The sequence below is a fragment of the Panthera pardus genome, unplaced genomic scaffold, assembly GCF_024362965.1.
Source record: "Panthera pardus isolate Hobbes unplaced genomic scaffold, ASM2436296v1 HiC_scaffold_2, whole genome shotgun sequence".
Classification (NCBI taxonomy): Eukaryota; Metazoa; Chordata; class Mammalia; order Carnivora; family Felidae; genus Panthera; species Panthera pardus.
The window spans coordinates 79,180,077-79,203,089 of NW_026526765.1; the positions used below are offsets into that span (position 1 = coordinate 79,180,077).

The 23,013-nt window shown below is 36.4% G+C and overlaps 1 long non-coding RNA gene across 1 annotated transcript; it reads right to left on the reverse strand.

Moving 5' to 3' along the window:
* Positions 1–3,992: 3,992 nt before the first annotated feature.
* Positions 3,993–21,703, reverse strand: LOC128778360 (uncharacterized). The gene is made up of 3 exons (XR_008423959.1): positions 21,631–21,703; positions 20,193–20,253; positions 3,993–4,195 (listed from the first exon to the last, which is right to left on the reverse strand). It is a non-coding gene; the product is annotated as an uncharacterized LOC128778360 (long non-coding RNA).
* Between the last annotated feature and the right edge of the window lie 1,310 nt (positions 21,704–23,013).

Genomic DNA, 23,013 nt, shown 5'->3' on the forward strand with positions numbered 1-23,013 from the left:
GTACTATATTGTCGTTATCCTTTTAGCAAAATTGAAACACTGTTTATCACTTTTAAAAAACTTTTTACATGTTATTTATTTTTGAGAGACAGAGAGAGACAGAGTGTGAGCAGAGGAGGGGCAGAGAGAGAGGGAGACACAGAATCTGAAGCAGGCTCCAGGCTCTGAGCTGTCTGCGTAGAGCTTGATGTGGGGCTGGAACCATGAACTGCGAGATCTTGACCAGAGCTGAAGTCGGATGCTTAACCGACTGAGCCACCCAGGCAACCCTTTCACTTTTTAATAAGCATTTTGATATTTTAATATGTGTTACAAAGGTAGATTTAATGGATAGACATAAAAATACCTCGGCATTTAATTTGGGTAAGTTGGACTCTTTACTTGGACACATTGTATTCCTGACATGTTTATATAATTACTATTTTAAAAAATAAGGTTAAACTTCTCAAGCAAGCTGGACATGTAGTAGATTTTGAGTGACTTCTCTGAAGCTTTCTTTCTTTCGGAGTTAAACAGTTCATATCCTGACCCTGTCATGCTCTATACATTCTGCAGAACCTACATTTTTAGAAAGTAAAAACACATAGTTCATGTGGCAACTTCTGCTATTGTTAAACATGTGTTTAATGCTCAAAATGGAATGGAAGGTAATATTCATGGTTAACCCCTTTGATAGGAAAGGGAGAATCTATTGTGTGAATATTTGAGGACATAGGAACAGAATTTTTGTTTCTTCTCCTCAGAGATAAGCACAACCTTATTTCCCTTGTGATTTATTTCAGTTCTGTCTTACAGTAACTGATGTCATACTCAAAGCATGGTATTGGATGAAGTTCTGGGGTATAGAAATGAAGGTTTTCCCTTAAGGAATTCACAGTCTAGCAAAAGAAGACAAGTAAATACATAAATATCTATAAAGTGAGTAAGTCTCTCTGGTACTTAAAATGAGTGCTCACTAATATCCAGTCATCTTCTCTCCTTTAGACCTATTTGCACTAGGTGGGATCACATGCACTGAGCACTTTTGGGTAGAGGCATGCAAAGTTCCTGCACAGTGTTCCAGTTTCTTCTTCCCTCTTGAAATGACTGAGGAAGCCTCATGTTGCCATGGCAGACACACAAGAAGCATGGTGACTGATGAAGTCATTTGATGTAGAACAGCTACTCTGCGAAGTTACCAGACTTACATTAGGTTTTTTAAAGAAAGAAACAAACTTTGCTGGGATAACGGCTAAGATTTCAGGCCCTATTGTTACCACATCATGACAAAGACTATCCTGTATTATCTGCTTTAAATGAAGTATATGAGAAGTATTCCGAGACACAGGAGAAAACAATAGCAACAACAACAACAAATTCTAACTGGTAAATTAAAGATGTTTCCACAGAAGAAGTAATATTTTAATTTTGTGTAAAAGATGAAGAATACTTCAATAGAAAGATTAGGGGATGAAGTTGAATAAGAATCAGTAGGGTGTCATAGGAAATATATCAACTTGATACAGCATTTTGTGCTATATGATTATAGCATGTATCAACTTGAATGATAGCATTTTGTGTAAGTAAAAAGAAAATACATTTGAAATACAGAAAATAAAGTCATGTGACTAAAATGTCTTGTTATTACTGGAAAAGTGGTAGGCAGGCATAAGGCCAATGTAGAGGTAAATATGAAAAAATAGATTGGGGCCACTTACTTATTAAGGATTTTGATAAACCTATGTTCCTGGAACTTGATTTTGTATAATCTGAGAGAGTTATTAAAAGCTAGGAGACATTTTCTGGCAATCACTGAAGGACATGTATTGAACAGACTGTAACAACTATTATACAGTGTCTGCCCTGTGTTGCTTGCAAACTACCATCAGAGAGATTACACAGTTTTGACATCATTTGTGTAGGTCACTTGAAGTGTAGATTCCATGAGTGCAAATACTCAGTTTTAGAGATACTGAGGCAACCTCACAGTGGAAGTCACATTTGCTCTGAGTCTTCAATGATCAACCAGGTAGTGAAGACATGCTGCAGGAGGTAAGAAGGGAGGAGGGGAAGGACTTACTATATGAAATGCGATCTGTGACTGCATGCAGCCTACGCCTAGGAAGACAATTCAATAATTGTTCAGGAGAGATAATACAGGCTCAACTGAAACGTAGTAGTAGGCATAACTTGGAGATGGATTGAATGGGTTGAGAGACCTTGCATGTGTCCAGGAAATGAGTGATGTGTATCATTAGTTGTGATTAGTGAGATAAGAGAAGTAGCATGTTTGAAACACCATAAAGGATTATCTGACCTGTTTCAGCCTGGGTCCGTAATATAGCCTTGGTCTGGTGGAGCCAGTGAACTTGAGTGAGAAAACAGCCTTACTTCTGATGATAATGCTTATGTTTATATTGAATTTTCTTCAGAAACATGAAAGATCTTAAGACAGGGGTGCCTGGGTGACTCGGTTAGTTAAGTGGCTGGCTCTCGGTTTTGGCTCTGGTTGTGATCAGGTGGTGATCTTGCAGTTTGTGAGTTTGAGCTCCATATAGGGCTCCCCACTAGCAGTGTGGAGACTGCTTGGAATTCTCTCTCTCTCCCTCTCTCTGCCCCTCCTCCACTTGCACTCTCTCTCTCAAAAAATAAACTTTTAAAAAATATTAAAACAGACAAAAATGAATTCTCTGAAAATAGTATTAGTGCTCTTGAGAATTAAAGGGGAAAAGTAAAATTAGGAGGTGGATATTTTATAATACTTGCAAATTCTTATGGGTATAAATCTCATATTATGAAATAAATATTATCTTTTCAAGTGTATATAGATGTTGATGTTATACATAAAATATATATCATTACAAAATGATACTGGACCCTTGTAATGTTTTGCCATCATGGTAAGCCTTTAATAACCTGATAATAAAAATATAAGTATTATCATAAGCTGTTTGCAGTTTTTTTATATTAAAAAGAAAATCCTATGGAAAGGTGAGAACCTCTGTTCTATTTCCTGGAGAATTACTTATATCACTGCTATATAGGACCTATATGTCTGGGAGAATCTGAAAATAACAAAATAGAAATTCATTGTTTGACTCTGAATGTAGAGTAAAAGGATTAGAGGTATAAATGATCTTGCTTTGAAATAATCAATAATATAAAATCTGCACACCGAGAAAGGAAAACTGCTCCGAGGAGTCTTGAGGAAGTTCCCAGAACATCAGGTCTTGGGCAGAGATTTTAGTAATTTTTAAAGATTCCAATGCTTCATTTGCGTGTGTGTGTTAGGAGCGTGGGGTTAGTGGTAGGAGGCTTAGGAAGGCAGAAACACTGCAACGGCCTCCTCGGCCTGTGCCTCTTGAGGAATCAGAAAGTTTGCCAGCTGTTCACACTATTTTCAGTTACATTCTTCATGTGAAACCTGTGGATTCTATGCTTCATTTTGCTTATGGAAGCATCTGTTACAAAGCATACTGAAAATGGTTGGTTACTTTTTCCATATGTGAGGACTTTGATCCTTTGTGAGAAATTAGTTTATTGCAAATATAGAGTGACTTTGCTGAAAGCATTTTGTTCAACTTAAATACCAGAAGGTGATGCCTTTTATTGTTATTGCACTGAAAAGTCAAGGAGGGTTTAAGTAAATGTTTTCCTAGTAAATTGTAGAGGGAATCTGTAATTCTGCTCAGTGGAAAATCTAAAACAAGCAATTAGCAAAGGCACTGTTTCAGAAAGACATTTCCCTGGAAGTCAGTTGTTAACTATCAGCGTGGAAGTGTGCCCACTGCTTGTGACCCTCTCTCTTGACTTGGAAATCCGTTAACACCAAGTAGCTGCTGATTTCATTTTGCAAAGTTTTCTTTGTTAATATCTCCAGATACTGTATAAGGCTTTCCACTGGCATCAACATTTAATTAAGTATAGTCAGCTTGTCTTTGCTTTGACTTTGATGATTTGAATTTCAACTGCCTTTAGGGAGAAAAATACGGAAGTATATTACTCACCATTTCACATCTGTTGCAGTTTAAAAGACTCAGTTGCCAAGAATTTTATGAAGCATCACTTAGTAATGATTCAGGAAATGATTAGTCAATGCATCTTATGCACAAAGTGGAGGGCACCCTCTGTTGTCCATCTTGCTATGATGCTTCTCTCCTGTGTCCTCAAAACATAGAAGCAGGCTATGAATTTGCAATTTCTTCTTCAGTGGACACTGATAATTGATAAATACATATAAGAAGATTGTTTAAGGTTTTAATCAGAGTGTGAAATCACAGAAATGGGGTGGTCTAAAAAGACCCTCGTGCTAATAATTAAAAAAAAAAAAACTGCCTTCATTCTCAACTTGGATTTCCAACGTCACTTGATACCTCTGTGTGTCAGCTTTCTCCTTTGAAAAATGAGAACATTAATAATTGCACAATGTACATTTGTAAAGGTTTTATTGTTGTGGTTATTTAAATGTAGAGTGCAAATGAAGTTTCTGGCACTTTTTGTTTGGTTTTTGCAATTTTAAGATATAAGCCCATGGAACTGATGACTACATCTTGAATATTTAGGTCTTTGGCTGAAAACTGATACATCATGAAGTTTGCTTCTTTAAACTTTCTTTTTAAATTACCCCTGTGATCTTATTACTTCTCTTACTCCTCTGAAATTGCAATGGATCTTCTTTATTAGCATTTATCCATGTTTTGAGTCTTCCTTTTAACATTCTGTTATGCTTATTTATTTATTTATATTGAAATAGTTAACATACAGTATTATATTAGTTTCAGGTGTACAATATAATGATCCCGCATTTCTATATATTACTCAGTGCTCATCACAATAACTGTACTCTTAATCCCCTTTATCTATTTCACATATCTCCCAACCACCTCCATGTTTGATTCTTGATTTCTAATGGTTCGTACCTTAGACCTGTGCTATTTCTCTTAACATACAACTCATTAATTTCTATTGTCTCAAGTACCACACCATAAAAATGACCCTCAAATATTTATTCTAGTTTTATAAAGCCTTCAGTATCATATTTTCATATAGTTACTATGCTCTTCTTCTTATGTAGCACACAGCATGTCAAAGACAAACTCAAAACATTTATTCCAAATCTACTCCAGGTTTGATTCTTTGGCGAGACTATAGATGGGTATTCTGTTTTTCCATTGGGGGGCATACAATATTTGGTTTGCTCACTGCAGGTGGGTAGATTATCATTTCTAGAGCTTTTCAGTGGATGGAATTAATATAATCATTTTAGTGGACAGAGCTAATACATTTTGTATATATTATATACATGTATGTATATGTATATTGTATATGTCATGTAAGTGCATATTAAAGACAAAATATCTCATGAACTCATAGTAATATTTGCTATAAAATTTTAGAGTACAGCTTTTACTTATTTTGTTTTACATTTCATCTGTTTCTTCTTTCACGTTCTTCTTGGAAACACTAGTTCTCAAGGATGCAAGGGATCTTAGAATTAGAGTATCCCATAATTTCTCATTTCTTTTATTCCATATCATCTGCATTATTGTCTTAAGATGACAATTCTGATAATGTTACTACCAACATTATTTATAAAAGCAATTATTGCTTTTTTTCATTTGTTCTCCCCATTCTTTTATCCTTTTAAAATATAATTGTCCTGTATCTACATTGTCAAACATATAGTATTATACACTATAATGTCTCCTTTTGAACCCTCATTTAGTATTCTATAAGTAATTATGCATTTAATGCTCACCACCAGGCCTGGCAAAAGAATATATTTTATATATATATATATATATTGATCATAAATACAGAATGGGTGAATCCATTCATAGAGATGAATCCTTAATCTATTTCCTATTCAAGTACTCCTGTTTTACTTTTATGAAGCAGTAAGACATTTAAAAAGCTACTTTAAGTATTTGTGAAGACAACAGATAATCAGGAGATTAAAGTGTTAGTATAAGTACAACGTATTAATTTGTTAAATCACTGATCAATATTAGTCAATTCTTATATATTATCCAAAGTAGACACCCATATAAATATTTGTGAGAATTCAGGTTTATGCAGAATTATATATTTACCTTTCTTTACATAAGAATATTTTCAATTACTGGAATCAACTTCTATGTGTTCGACTGTTATTGAAAAGATCATTGGTGAATAATAAGGCACACCATATCAACTATTGTCCAAAAGTAGATATTTTATTAACATATCAATTTATTTGTACTACAGAAATGCTCAGACAAGTTTAGAGAGGTCAAACATTTCTGCATAAAGCTTATTAAGAATAGACTTTGCTAACTCATTTCTACCTGCAAAAACTGATACTAAAATCTTATTTTGAAAATACAACGTATTTTCCTACAGCAATTCATTCTTCAGATTTAGTTCTAAAAAAATATGTTTTAAAGAGCATCATTATGTAGAAAGTTATATAGTTTTACTACATAGATGTTAAAATAGGAATAGTCTTCTGTTACTCAGCATGTAAATATAAAAGAGAATTGAATTAGAGACCATTCAGCTGTTAAAAGATAAATTGAGGAATATAAAATTTTTAAGAGTTTATTTGAGCAAAAATTGACTGGAATGAGGTATCACCAAACTGGAAGTGGTCCGGATCCCTCCACCTTCGGGAGTGAGGGGTAAGACTTTTCTACTGCAGAGGTGGAACAAAGCTTATTTGATACGGTTTAAGAGTGACATTATTTGGAAAAGCTAAGTTGGCTGTTTGTGACTGGTTGTCCTTAGGTTTTGGTTTTTTAAACTTGAGGCACTTATAGGCTTAGGTTTTGGTTTGTTTTCATAGGCTACTAAGGTATTAAAACCATCTTAGTCTACTGGCCACATTGTTTAATTAATTTATCAGACCTTACGTGAATGTTCCAATAAGTTAAATGAGTTGAATGTATATATTTGGTGCCAAAACACTTTTTTCTTTGTCACAGAAGTTCTATAGCCAATAGATAGGAAAATGAGAGAAATATTTCTGTTTCTTTTTGTTAGTTTACCTAACACACTATGATTTACCCATTCTTTCTAATTATTTTAATTGAAAAAAAAAAGGATTTTAAAAAAAGAAAAAAAAACATCAATATCACTCAATAAAGACTGATTATTTTACATTATATAAGTCACTTCAAAACCAGTATGTATTAATCTTCACCACTTCCACCCACTGTTTTTTGTGTCTCCTAATGTGCGTTATGAACAACTGCATCTTTGGAGCAATGGTGACCACCTCAGTATTTTCATTCAGGTAACTTGAGTTACCATTGCAGGCAGCTGTGCTGGACTTTTTGAATGTGTTTCTAAACCATTATGATACATGAAAATAAGTGCAACAAAATTAATTAAGAAAATAAAAATTTAGGATATAAGCTTTGCTATCAGATTTGAGTTCCAATAATGCAAAAAACAGATGTTTAATAATACTTGGTGAATGAATGAAATAATCAGTCATTCAGACATTCAATAAATCCTAGTTCTAATCCTTATAGAGTAACATTGGGCAGGTTATTTGGAAAACTGAAACACAGAAATGTTATTTATAAGACAGGGAATAGCTCACAGACTTGGAGTGAGGACAAATGACATATTGTATGCAAACATCTGAAAAGTGTCTCGAGAATAATAATTGGTCAATAAATGTTCCTTTGTCTTTTATCTTTCCTGAAGACTTTTGTGCTGTTTTTAGCAATATGCTGTCAAGAAGGCTGTCAACCTCTGTGTGACTTTAAATAAGGGTTTTTATTTATGCAGTACCATAGAACTGGGCTTCTAACCAGACAAAGGTGCTCACTCTATCCAAGGCTTAATCTGGAAAATAGCTTGAAGTTTATCAGACCATAAAGTTGCTTGGAGAATTTTAGCACTCTAAATGGATATCTAGGAAAACATTTCTTGAACATCTTGAATGAAACATAACTTGGAATCTTTCAAGAGGACTGTTACCAGAAAATTCACAGGAATGAAGAAAACTCTTTTCATTAGATAGGTTTTCTCATATGAAAGAAACATATTGCTGAGCCAATTTAATTAATCTTCTTTTCTAGGTTTTAGCATTTTTACTTCTTGTGTTGGATGAAATCAGATCAGAGTAGGAGATTAGTAATGGCAGGTGAATTTTTTAATAGAACAAGAACATGTTCTTTTGCAGCCTATTATTTTGTTTCTTAGCATATTGACTTCCCCTTTTGTTTCTCTGATTTCAACAATGATCACTTTTGGCTAAATGCAATTCTCAATTTTATTCTATTTTCTCTCCTAGTAAACAGTAACATTAAAAAAGTAATCATATTTATGCCAAATCCAATGTCCTTTTCTTATTCTTTAAAGTTAAATTTTCTGCAGATATTACATCTGCTGTGTTTCTCTTCTTTCTTGAATCTTGGCTTTCAAAGAGTACCTGTATTCCAGTGATCTTACACTTCCAGAAACCTTTGCTCTATTTTCACCCTTCACCATCCAGTTCCATCAATACAGGCTTTCCTACAATATTACATGCTCACCCATCCTGGTAGATATGTGATGTGCCACCACGAACACCTTTAGAGTAAGAAGTAATTATAACTCCTGCTGGGTGTGCACTGCCAGAAGACAGACCCCCACTACTAGCACCTTTAAGGAGTTACCTCAGTTGAAGAGGGACACCTAGCCAAGGGTCATGCCTAGTTCCCTGGGCAGTCATTTCCAATGGCTGATTGGTACAGAGGTGTAAGGCCCAGCCTCTGCTCCATCTTGGGATGGAGAATAAAGGGTCATACCATCTTCGGAAAACCCTGGAGGATTAGCTGAAGTTTCTGTTGTAACTTGATCCTACCTTGAATGCAAATTGTGTAGCCACTCTGGAGAACAGTATGGAGGGTCCTCAAAAAGTTAAAAATAGACCTACTTTATAATCCAGCAATGGCACTACTAGGTAGTACTTTTGTACTACTTTTGGATTTTTGCTACTCAAGGGATACAAAAATACATATTCAAAGGGGTACATACACCCAAATGTTTATAGCAGCATCAACAGCCAAGCTATAGAGAGAGCCCAAATGTCCATCCATTGACCAAAAAGAAGATGTGAGATACACACACACACACACACACACACAATGGAATGTTGTTCAGTCATCAAAAAAGAATGAAATCTTGCCATTTGCAATGACATGGATAGAGCTAGAGTGTATTATGCTAAGCAAAATCAGTCAGGTAGAGAAAGACAAATGCCATATGATTTCACTCATTTGTGGAATTTAAGACACAAAACAGATGGACATATGGGAGGGGGAAAAAGAGGGAAACAAATCACAGACTTTTAGAGAGAGAACTAACTGAGGGTTGATGGAGGGAGGTTGGTGGGGGATAGTCTAGATGGGTGATGGGCATTAAGGAGGGCACTTGTTATTTTTTTTTTAATGTTTTATTTATTTTTGACAGAGAGACACAGACAGCATGAGCGGGGGAGGGGTAGAGAGAGAGGGAGATACAGAATCTGAAGCAGGCTACAGGCTCTGAGCTGTCAGCACAGAGCCGGACATGGGGCTTGAACTCACAGACTGAGAGATCATGACCTGAGCCAGAGTCAGACGCTCAACCGACTGAGCCACCCAGGTGCCCCAAGGAGGGCACTTGTTATGATGAGCATTTGTTTTATGTGTGTTGTTTGTAAGTGATGAATCACTGAATTCTACTCTTGAAACCAATGTTACACTGTATATTAACTAACTAGAATTTAAATAAAAATTTGAAAAGAAAAAAAAAAAGGAAAGCATATCCCATCTTGACCTCTCCTTTTCCCCAATGTATTGATCCCAAACATACTCCCTAATAAACATCACACTGACTAATCTCCATCTCAGAGCCTGCTTCCTTGGGAACCCAACTTGTGAAAGTCATCTTTTTATTCTCATGCTATATACTCCTTTCTGATGTAATCTTGAGCTCTCTGTAACTCAACTAACATCAGATGATATCCAACTCTTTCTCTTGCTCTGGGTTCTTTTCCAGACTTCAAATACTGATTTCATACCTAGTGTAGTACATCTTTATTAAGGTATCAGCTCAAACTCAATATGCTGTCAGATGTTGTCAATCTTTCACTCTCTCACCATCCACCATAACCACCTTCTCATCTTAGTTCCACATCTCAGTTAATGGCAACAAAAGTTACCCTCATAGTTCACCTTGAAACCCTGGAATCATTACTTTTTCCTATCTCTCCTTCACTTTCCAAATCAATTTCTTCTCAAATCACGTATGTGTTATTTAGGTAATGACTCTTAACTCTATCTCCATTGTCACTTAGTTACATTTTTTTTCATTCATTCACAAGGGTTTACTATGTCTCAGACCCAGGATGAAGCATTTATTGCCCCTAACATGGAAAATTGTCTTTATTGTAGTTGATTCTCCCTTTCTTCTCTTCCCAGCCCAACTTATCACAGCTAAAACCTAAACACAGCTAAACATACCTAAACATATGTAAAACACCGCTATGATCATGGAATAGTTATATTCAAAACCCTTAAATGGTTCTTCCTTTTTCATTGAGTATAACCCATATTCTTCAGCTTGCCATTCTAGCTATTTTAAATCTATCCCTGAAACCATTTCTGAAACTCTTCTCTCTCCCTCTACTCTTCTCTTCAATCAGTCTTCACTCAGTCTTTTCCCAGTCATGACACCCATATGTTTTCAGATCTCCATGATAAGTATGTCCTGTGTGCTCTGCTTAGAACACTGTTTTATTTTTTATGCAGGGTGTTCTAAACTCATCTTTTAAATCTCAGCCCCAATTTTGTCCTTGGGTGGACTTCCCTGAACTTTAGGTAAAATTTATCCCTCTTTCCATGTTCTGTTACTGGTTTCTCTTATAGGATTCTGACTTCCTCTATGCCAGGAGCCACATCTTCCTCATGATATATATTAATATCAAATATTTTAAAAGCTACCTTTTGTGGAAGCAAATGAGGTTCCTACTTATATTAATGAGTAACCAACCAAACAATATATTTTTTTTCAGTTTATTGATTTGACTGCATGTTTTTTTACATTTTAGCAGTGTCATCTACATAATATTTGGCTTCAAAAAGTTGAATTGACTTTATAATTAAAAAAAACAAAACAAAACAAAACATGAGTAACTACACATTCTCTACTCCAACTTACCCAATAAAATATAGCTGCACAGTTGAGGCATTGATTAAGGTTTGCACACACACACACATACAGGGGGAAAGACTATAGACACATATATACATAAGAGTGTGTGTGTGTGTGTGTGTGTGTGTGTGTGTGTGTGTGTGTGTAGTGCTACTAAAGACTAATATGAGACTTTTGGTTCCATGAAGGCAGAAACATGTTTGTGCATCGCAGTATCACAGCTGCAGCTCTAGCATCAAGTAAAATGTTTGAAATTACTAGGACATGAGTATTTACTAATGAAAACATAATTTAAATCCCATCCTGAGTACTAAATTCTTGCTTTTTCCAATCCAAATCAGGAGCAGGCATTATTTTATCCTAAATCCTTAATTGATATTCCTTTTGGCAACAACTAGGTAAATTAGTCCTTGCGCTTTTTAGACTGTGGTTGAAATTGAAATGGCACATGGGGTTAATCTCATTTGTGTGTAATCTTGTAACCCAAAGGGTGTCTTGATGCTGAAACAATACATAAGCATCAGGTACTTCTGGCATTGGTTGCCTCTTTGGTACTCCTCTAATGTAGCAGTTTTCAAGTCATTTCGACTCACCTGTGTCCCCAAATGTCCCAGTTATACTCTAATTATTCTGACTGGATCGAAACCAACACTGCCTTTAAATTATGAGAGTATTTTAATGGTACTTTTGTTAAGTCTATGGCATAAAATGGGTTATTTTCCTCCTCTAAATATTGCACAAAGGTGGAAAAATATATTGATCTCAAGTAAGCTTTTATTTTTAAATAGAGCTTTGTGACAATAAAATTAAATTCTTCTGGCTTTGACATATTCCACTGCCTCATTCTACTAATGAATATTTTTCAAAACTTACTCCTGCTAAATTTTAAGTCATTGCACTGCATATTTTGTCCCTCATTTAAGAGAGCTTCTTAACTGAGGCCTTAATAAAGAGTAACTGCTTACTTAATTTTTTCTACTTTCTCATACCCAGTTTAGGCCTTTCACCAAATGTATGTGTGTGTGATTATCTGTATAAATTTTCCTTGTAACTTGACTATTACCTTATTCCAGAGGAGATTTAAGAAGATTGTTTATGGAGATTATACTTTGGGTATATACATGTGTTTAGATATACATCAATTTCATAACCATTTCACCTTTATTTCAATACTTATCATTGGTTAAATGTCCAAAATTGAGATTAAAATATCTGTCACATGTACCAAATTACATAAATGTGTATAATTTGTCTTCCTGTCATAACAGATAAAGGGCAACTAGTCAATGACCCAAGACCCATTCCCATTGATTGGGATCAAAAAGTTAACAGGAGAGCACGTGGGTGGCTCAGTTGGTTGAGCATCTGACTTTGGCTTAGGTTATGATGTCAGGGTTTGTGAGTTCGAGCCCCTCATTGGGATCTATGCTGACAGCTCAGAGCCTGGAGCCTGCTTTGGATTCCATGTCTTTCTCTCTCTCTCTGCTCCTACTCTGCTCTCTGTCTATCTCTCTTTCTCAAAAATAAATAAACATTAAAAAGTTTTCAAAAAAATTTAAACAGGAACCAAGGTGGGAGGGTGAACTGTTCTCTAATTAATGAAAGAATCATAAGAATATTATTAGTAAGTCTCCTGTGTGTGAATAGCTTCTTGACACATCTATAAAATACTTCAGGGTTAAGATCAGCAGCATAATTACGATTTATTTTTCCTTCTGCATCTTTTTTTTTTTTTTTTAAGTAAACTCTAAGCCACATATAAGGCCCGAACTCACAACCCCAAAATTAACAGTTGCATGCTCTAGGGGTGGCTGGGTGTCTCAGTGAGTTAAGTTATGGACTCTTGGTTTTGGCTCAGATCATTATCTCACAGTTTCTGGGATTGAGCCCTGTGAAGGGCTCCACACTGACAGTGTAGAGCCTGCTTGGAATTCTCTCTCTCTGCCCCTCCCGTGCTCATGTGCTCTCTGTCTCTCTCAAAATAAATAAATTTTAAATCAAAAAAAAAAAAAAAGGAGTTGCATGTTCTACTTACTAAGCTAACTAAGCACCCCTACCCCTTCCATCTTATAAGTACTTTTTAAAAAATAATTGACAAGGATGGACTTAGATAATTACAGATAACTCGGAGGTAAGAAACAAACTTGGATCAAATAAATGGTGTCACAACTTGCACATGTAGTACCAAGTTAATGCTGAATATGATTTGACATATTTTCTTTAAAAATCTATTGTTAGAGTTGGTGAATATTTAGCTAGTCAAGAGTTCTCCATTTCCCCTGGTGGTAAAGATTTGATTTCATGTTTGGGATTTAACTAATCTCTGCAAGCAAAATTATAACCAAAAGATTTTGGGGGCTGAGCCTCTGGGTTATAATAATTATTTTTCTTATTTTATAGAAGAGTCTCAACATCATGGCTGTGTCCAATTGCACAGAAAGAATTTAAAGAAGATAACTGGTAGGAAAGTGAAGGTACTAGGGAGCTCAGCCTAAAGCCACATTTGCTTAAAAAGACTGCGATTTCTGTTTGGATTGTTTGTTCACTTGATTTGGCTAGGGAGGAGACCTCCTAGAAATCATAGGGGATATTTTTCTATATCACTTTCCCACTGTCAAACCACTCCTTGCCACTAATACTAGTTCTCAATTAATGTACATTTACTGGTTGATTAAAGCCCAACCATTATTCAATATTTTTCTAGAAATCAAATGCAAATGTATTCTTATATTATCTTACATTTCCTCCATTATAGAACTATCATATACACTATGATAGTAGTGTACTACATCATATAGTAATGCCTGTTAATTTCTAGCTGTTCCCCCATCCCTAATTCTGACTGTAAGCTCAATGAGTCAGGAGTGACATTTCAATCCTTACTGCAGCCCCAGAGCTATCCAAGGGTCAGACACATAAAATAGATATGCCCAATTGATGTTGAATGAAACAACCATGAGAAGATCATCTTATAAGTATTTTCTAAGGCTGTTAGACCCAGAATGAACTTCAAAAACTTACTTAACATTTCCCTAAGTAAAAGACAAATGTATCAACAGTGCATAGCATTTTCAGAACTGGAATTTCTCCTGGCAATAGTCATTTTTTTTAAAAAACTGGGATTTGAAAGAAAGCCTTGAAGCTACTCAGTCACTAATGGACTGCTTTCCCTACCATGTTTGGTGTTAAGCAAGGCAACAGGCAAATGAGCTTTTTTCTGTTTCATTTTTTGAAATGTGCATACAGGATTGTGAGGGGGCAATTTTTGAGTGTGGGCTTAGGGTGACCAACTTTCAGCTTGTAAACAGGTTAGGTATATCCAAAAAGCCATCGATGGAGTAAAATGTTGTATTTCATTCTTTGAGCTAGTTGTGATATTGTCCACATATTTGGATTGACATTTATTTGCAGTGGAATAAAGTACAGAAATACCTAGAAAACTTTTGTGTGTGAACAAAAAGGTGACCCTGGCCAAGGAAACTTCTAAATCTTCAGAATATTCATTTAACAATAACAAGAGCTTCTATTTACTAAAAGCTCATTATGTATCAGCTCTTTCATATGCATCAGTTTTTTTTTAAATTTTTTAAAAGATTTATTTATTTTTTAGAGAGAGACAGACTGAGTATGAGAAGAGGAGGGGCAGAGAGAGAGAGGGAGACACAGAATCCGAAGCAGGCTCTGAGCTCTGAGCTGTCAGCACAGAACCTGCCTGGGGCTCAAACTCATGAATTGTGAGATCATGATCTGAGCTGAATTTGGACACTCAACCGACTGAGCCACCCAGTTACCCCCATCAGCTCTTTTTATATTACTTAATCCTCAGAAAAGAAAAATGAATTTAGAATTATTAATATCATCCCTTTAAAGATGATACAACTAAAACTGAGAGAGGTTAAGTAACATTCCCAAAGTGACACAATTTATAAAACATGAGTGAGATTTATTATTATTTTTAAAACAGTTTTTCTTTTAATTTATTTTGAGAGAGAGGGAGAGGGAGAATATTAAGCAGGCTCCTCACTGTCAACACAGAGCCTCATGCAGGGCTTGAACTCACGAACCATGAGACCATGACCTGAGCTGAAACCAAGATTTGGACACTTAACCAACTGAACCACCCAGAAGCCCCTTGAGTGAATTGAAACTCAAATCAGCTCTCAGACTTGAGTTTTTAATCACTGTGTTTATTATATTGTACTTAATTTCAGATGATGCTGAAGTGGGGCGTCTGGGTGGCTCAGCAGGTTAAATGCCTGACTTTTGATTTTGGCTTAGATCATGATCTCATGGTTTGGTCAAGCCCTGGGTTGGGCTCTGCACTCATAGCAGAGATTCTGTCTCTCCCTCTCTCTCTCTCTGCCCTTCCTCGGCTCATGCTTTCTGTCTCTCAAAATAAATAAAGAATAAACATTTTAAAAAAATTAATGAAATAAGATGCTGAAGTAGAATATAATAAATGTGAATTTTTATACTATAATACCAAGAGCTAACTAACTTCAGTAGAATTACTGACATGCTATCGTGCTATGAAAGATTTCAAGAATTGTATGAGGTAAATAGATAATAAACATACTCATCTTTAGCACCAGTTTCACAGTTTCTTGTGGAAAATTAATTGCATGCCTTTTTTCTTCCCTACGGCATTTAACTTTTTTTTTTTTTTTTAATCCATTTGCCAAGCTCTGGTTTGGAGCCTGGAATATTAAACTGTCATCTCCCAACCAAAAAAGGACAAGAGTGAAATGAAAATGGATCGCATCCCAAATAACTAAAAGTTTTTTTGGCATTGTTTAATATTTGGAGGGAAATAAGTGAACTGTAATATAACAGAGCAGAAAGCTCCTCGCTGTCATGGTTTGACTACTGCTTTTAACCTCAGAATTAAACAGAACAGAACAAAACACATTTCTTCAGCCCACAATATTCAGTCTCACAGCACCATTTTTGGAGTCAAGTACCCTATCTTTAAATCTACTCTTTTTCTTTTCTAAGCCTCTGAACAGGACACCTAGTATGGTTTTTTCACAGAGCTATCATTCTGTTATTTAAAGATTATTTCCTTTGTATTGGAGGGCTCTACATCCCTGTTCCGTTAAAATTATAAAGTGAAGATGTTCATAAGGTCTATTTTGTTTGGAGGAGTAATGTTTTAAAAGACAGAATCTAGAGTAACGTTTCAAAAGATGGAATTTAAAGAGTTGTAGATGAACATTATCTACAGGGAGCATACTGTGCAACCTACTGTATAGAGATGTTTTTGCCACCTGTTTTGCAGGGGTTGTTTTTTTGTTTTGTTGAGTTTAAAGATATTGCTTCCGAAGTCTCCTACCCTTCACGCTGTGTTTCCTTCCCCGCCCCCCTCTTTAGTTTGCATTTCAAGATACATTTGCATGAAAAAAGTCCTGTCCTTTAGAAAGCTTTATCTGTTCTGACTTTGGGCGGATTGACCTCCTGGCCATAATTAGTGATGAGAGAGCTTCAAAAGGCTGCAATCCCCCATTCTTTATCTCAGGTTCCTTTCCCTTTATTTAATAAATTCCCTGCCCCTAATCTCAATGGCAGTCCTTCCTTTCACAAACCCTCTACCTTTCCTTTGGCCTTTGGTCAGGAAACTCATTTTCCCACTGTATTTGTGAGATTTTTACTTAAAGTGCTAGCATCAGCATCACTGCCTGATGTTCCCACTTGTCACTGCCTCCATTTTGCACCTCACTGCAAAAACATGCTTCCTGAGTAGTGGCAGTTCCAAGCTTCTGCTGCACCATGGCACCTACTAACTCCTAATCATCCTTGATCACTGACTTTGGACTCTCTTGACCCTCCTAATCTGGGGAGGTGTCCCTGCCTTGTACTACCATACCATTCTGTGCTTCCACTGGCATAACATCTATCATATTGTTGCAATTGTGTATTTATGTATCTATAAAGTCCATGGAAATGAGGACCACATTAATTTTGTCTATATCCTCTATCTCCTAACATAGCGTCTCACACTTAAAAGGTGCTCAGTACACATATATGAATGAAAGAGTAAATGAATATTGTCCAGCTGCTCTTTGTGCAGTGCTTTGTTAAGCTTTGTTGGGAGGGGGTCCACTAAAGGCAGAGATGGGGGTATAACCTTTGGCAAGTTGTTATTGGCATTTCTGGAGTGTTCAGCCCTTGATACCCATCCACCAGGCTGCTCCACAAATAACTGAGCAGGTGAGGAGCTGGAGAGGTGGGGGCAGGTAACTCTGAAGAATAAACATCATGAACAAAGGCACAGAGGTGGGAAAATGACAAAGAACATACGAGAGGGTCTGAGGTGGTTTCCAGGCCACATCAGCCCTAAACCATTTCCATCTTCCCTGCCAGTCCCAGGCTTTGGAAGCTTCCAAGTTTTATTTCACATGCCACTTATTTCATAATGCTTTTCATGTTCCCAAGAAAGCTAGATCTTTTAAGTTCCTTTAGAGTCTTATAATTTTTTTAGTGGAAGGGACCTATTTCGAACTATAGTCATTTGTGTGCATGCCATCATATCTCACCTGCTCAAAGGCAAACTCTCTGAGGGGAAGGTCTGTTCCTTACTCATCCCCTCGTCTTCTGCCCAGCATAGAAATTGAGCAGATCATAGGCATTTCTATTATTATTATTATTATTATTATTATTACTATTACTATTATTATTTCACCCTTAGACTTTAGGGTGAATGTCTTTATCGGTGGTACATGATATGTAATAAATGAAGAAACCTATGTTCTTTGGGCTTTGTCTACCTAACAACCTGTTGTGAACCTATGTGGCTTTATGGACTACTAACATATCTGGCCACTGGTAACTTACCCCTGGGCCATAAGTCTTGTGTATGAAGTTTAGATATTGCAGAAGCAAGGTAATGTTTTCCATTACTTTTAAATTAGGAACAAACTAGTTAAATTTTAACCTTTAAGCTAGTTGGGAAAACCATCATTTGAATCAGAAAAACTTTGACCATAGAAATAGATTTGTGTTCCTTCTTGTTTTGCTATTTCCGCCAACTGGAAAAGCAGAGGTAGTCATGAAGGAGACGTGACATATCTGGCAGCACAGTTTCTCATTAAAACAGTACATCTAGGCTATCTATGTCTATGGGTCCATGCTGGTAAGTGTCCTGCTCTGCTCTGTTCGATGAAACAGTTGAGAAGCTAAGTTTCTGTTTCTCAGAGCATAGATATATGACCTTGGATAAGCCTGTTAGTTTGCAGATCATAGTTCCATAATTTTTAAAACAATGCAGGTCAATCACGTGATCTTGAAGGTCCCTTCTGGCTTCACATTTGTAGGATTTTCTGACATTTTAGGAAAAGCAAGGAGAGAAATGATTGACTTACAACTTTTCTTTCCATCTTACGCTTGAGGCTGTTCTTACTGCAGAGGGACCTATTATGGCTGAGCCTTCCATAATGTAAAATGCTAGAAAATGCATAGGCATTACTTCTCTTTCAGCTTCTACTTTATTCTACTGGGTAAAATTTTGCTAGGTTCTGTAGGTTGCATGCATTGCCCAGCAATGATATATATGCTAATAGAGGTAAGAGTCAATAGGCCCAGACAAGCTCTTCCTTCTTTCAAATGGCAATAGATTCTATTACAATTTTCAGCATATTTTAAAACAACTCAAACTCAATTCCTTAAGTTATTTAACTAAAAGTTATATCCTTTTTTAATAGGAGGAGAATGTAATGGATTTATAATTTGTTTGGATATATAACACCACTATTTAACTCTTCATTTCTTTTTTCTTTTTTTTTTTTTAATGTTTTATTTATTTTTGAGACAGAGAGAGACAGAGCATGAACGGGGGAGGGTCAGAGAGAGAGTGAGACACAGAATCCGAAGCAGGCTCCAGGCTCTGAGCTGTCAGCACAGAGCCCAATGCGGGGCTCGAACTCATGGACCGTGAGATCGTGAACTGAGCCGAAGTTGGACGCTTAACCGACTGAGCCACCCAGGCGTCCCTTACCTCTTCATTTCTAAAGGTACTGAATGATATTAATTCATTTTAGGGAGTGGGGAGGTAATACAAAGTGTTTGGCCTCTGAAATTGTTACGGTATGCTTTTTAGGGGAATTTTAAGACACCTGAGAAGCCTATGAAAAAAGAAATGAAAATCCACTATAAATCTTGTACTTAGAAGAAAACATTTAAGCACTGAAAGGGGTGAACCAGCAGAGGCAGGCATATAAAGAAAACGGGATGGTAGAAGGGAAAAATATGTTAGCTTTTTCATTTAAAAATTTTGAAAATCAATCGATTGAATTTTTATTTTGCAAAGTAGTTGATTCTGTTTAGTTTTCAAAATATTGTTATCACATTTTGAATGATTTTAAACTTTACAGATCTTGGAAAATGTCAAATTTGAGTTCTGTTGAGTGGAATTGGATTTAAAATATGTACTTAATGCCATCTGCAATTGCTAAAACTGAAATAATGTTAACATTTTTATAACACCATAGAATAATTAATTCTCACTAATTTAAATTTATATTTATATCATTTTTCATAGAACTCTTAACAAATTCACTCCTCCATTTCTACCGTTAAAGAAAAAAACACCACTTCTATCCAGTAACTTTTATCTATTGTTAATTTTTCTCTATTTGAGGTTATTTATATAACACCAATGGAAAAACAGTTCAATCACCAATAAGATTCTAGTAGCTAATTCTCCAAAGTTTAGTTCCATTTGTTTTTACATAACTACCTTGCCTTGTAAATATTTAATGTGAAATTAATCACAGTGGTTATATAATTTGTTTAAAAAAATTACCGCTGTCAAGAGTGGCTTTTCCCTACAGCCCCTTGTTTTGTGACAATAAAATAAAATAGGGAAAAGAGATAAAAGAATGACTTTGGGCACTGATGAGGATTTTTGACTTTAACCTGCCAAGCAGCCAAAAGAATTTCAGGCTTCCACAATGATCAGTCTACATTTTATACTGTATGAAGAGCATGCTGTGCTGAGCCTAGCCCCATAGACACTTTGATTTAAAGACTTAGTTAATCTTAACTCTTACCTGTGCATCCTGAAATGGCCCCAAGTCCCATCCTCAGATAGTACATTTCCTCTTGGGAAGCCTTGGGATAAAAGAGAACTTATGATACTCTAGTAAGAAGTTACATATGCAAGAAAGCAAGGTAAGATCAAGCAGACAATGTAGACCAGGACTTGAGATGCTTTAAACTTGCTGAGAATGTCCTCTTGAGCAGAAATAGTTTTGGGGCAGAAGACTTCAAGGCCCGAAAGACACAGGCTTCAAGTCATTTCTGCCAGGTCAGAAGAGCTGATCACATTTTCATTTTCAACCACAAAATTGCTCTTTATTCCTCCAAAACAATGAGGAAAGTGAAACTGGAAGCAAGACAGCACTTTGCTGGTTTTCTTTTGGGTGTGAATTTGTTCACATAGCTCTAAATTCAGAACATGATGTTATATTTTGGCAACATCATGGTATATTGTTAGGGGATGTAGTGTCACACTGAGGAATGTTCATTTCACAAAAGGGATTTTAGTGCTAAAATGCAACCAAATACTATGTATGTGTACTACATACATACATACTCTATATGTAGTATAAAGTAGTATATGTAGTATATGTAATATATATGGCCTGAGTTTTGGATCTATTTTAAAGAGGGGAAGAGAAAAAAAAAATATTGTTTTAAAAAAACCCCACCAAAATTAGAATGCTAAATACCTTCGTTTTTATTTAGAGGCAGAATTTCTCTGATACTTGATTCACCTCTAGTGCAGAAGAGAAAGATTTAAATTATTCCCTGTGAATTTTTCCCCCTTCTATGACTATTCAGATTAATCATTAGGGTGGAATGTGTCTATATTTGCAACAAGGACTGCATTTCTGAGCTTAGAGTATGGCATAAATGGTTTTGTCAAAAGTGATGGAAACATGAGGCAGTCCCTGTTGCATGCTGGTTGCATCTATTCATGTTTCATTAATGCCTCCAAGTCCTACAGATAACAGTCTCCATAGCATACTCTCTTCTTTCAGAGAGTTGTAGGGTAGAGAAAGTGTGGACTGGGTGCAAAGAAGTGGTGCTTAACACCCTGACTTGAAATGAGTGCACTCCTTTGTAGCACCCAGATGCCACTTCATTCCTACTGGTTTGTTCTTTCCAGCTGAGTTGAAAATTATTCCTGAAATGAACAGGAATGTTTTTATGTTTTTTTATATTTTTCTCGCTTTTTCAGAACATTGAGGTTATCTCTGCCAGTAGCAGGCATTGAAGTATATTATTAATAATTAAGGGTATCATTTCACTGTTGAAACACTGTATATTGTGTGCTGATCATTGTGGAAGCCTGAAATTCTTTTGGCTGCTTGGCTGGCTCCTGCTAAGAAAGCCTCAGGGATTCTTGGGCCTGTGACCTGTATGTGGTTCTGGAAGAAACAGCTTGAGCCTATCAGTCTGAGCCCAGAGAGGGGGTGAACTTACCTTTGGACCACCAACTCCAGAACTCAGCTAGCCCTGGGCAATACCAAGTTACAATTTGGTCTTCTCAACCCTTAAAGAATAAGAAATACAGAATGAAATGTCATTTTCAGTTTGAAAGACATTGCTACAATACTTGCTGGTGATGTTTCTTGAAGAAAGAATAAATCTTGTTCCCATTTTGAAAGCAAAGGGGCTGCTGATTCATTTTTGACAACCGAGCACTTCTCCAGCTCTTGGCATTTCCTTAGGCCAGTCTTTCCTCTTGTCTTTCCCCTGTGAAGCAATCTTTCTCTGACCTGGGTTAACAGAGGTTACAGATGTAGTATGGGGAGGGCACTTACCTGGTTTACAGGCTGAATGGAGAAGGGGAAAAAAAATCTAATTTCTACCTGGGAATGTGCAGGGGTCTTTGAAGATTATGTGTAGGTGACACTGAGGAAATACTCTCAACAGATCTTAGCAACAATACCTTTGAGAGGCACAACACAAAGCAGTCATCTATTTTCTTTTTTTTTTTTAAACGTTTATTAATTTATTTCGAGAGAGGGGTTGGGGGAGAGAAACAGAGAACACGAGCTGGTGGAGGGGCAGACAGAGGAGACAGACAATCCCAAGCAAGATACATACTGTCAGCGCAGAGCCCGACACAGGGCTGCATCTCATGAACGTGAGATCATGACCTGAGCCGAAATCAAGAGTCAGATGCTTAATCGATTGAACCACCCAGGTCAGGTGCCCCTCATCTATTTTCTTTTCTTTTTTGTTTAAAAAAATTTTTTTTAATGTTCATTTATTTTTGAGAGGGACAGAGACAGAACGCGAATGGGCTAGGGGCAGAGAGAGAGGGAGACACAGAATCCAAAGCAGGCTCCAGGCTCCGAGCTGTCAGCACAGAGCCCAACGCGGGGCTGGAACTCACAAGCCATGAGATGGTGACCTGAGCTGAAGTCAGATGTTTAACTGACTGAGCAACCCAGGAGCCCCTTTATAAGATTTTTTTTACGTTTATTTATTTTTGAGAGAGACAGAGACAGAATGCGAGTGGGTTAGGGGCAGAGAGAGAGGGAGACACAGAATCCAAAGCAGGCTCCAGGCTCTGAGCTGTCAGCACAGAGCGTGATGCAGGGCGCGAACTGACAAGCTGTGAGATCATGACCTGACCTGAAGTTGGACACTCAACTGCCTGAGCCACTCAGGCGCCCCTCCTCATCTATTTTCTTAATGTAAGTTCAGTACTTTTGTTCTGAGGTGATTCATAAATTCTGTCACTTCACAAACCCCTTTTGATATTTTCTTTATGTTTGTAATGTCACCAGTTTTTATTTTATTTTTATTTTATTTTTTTAAAATTTTTATTTATTTAAGTATACTCTGCACCCAGTG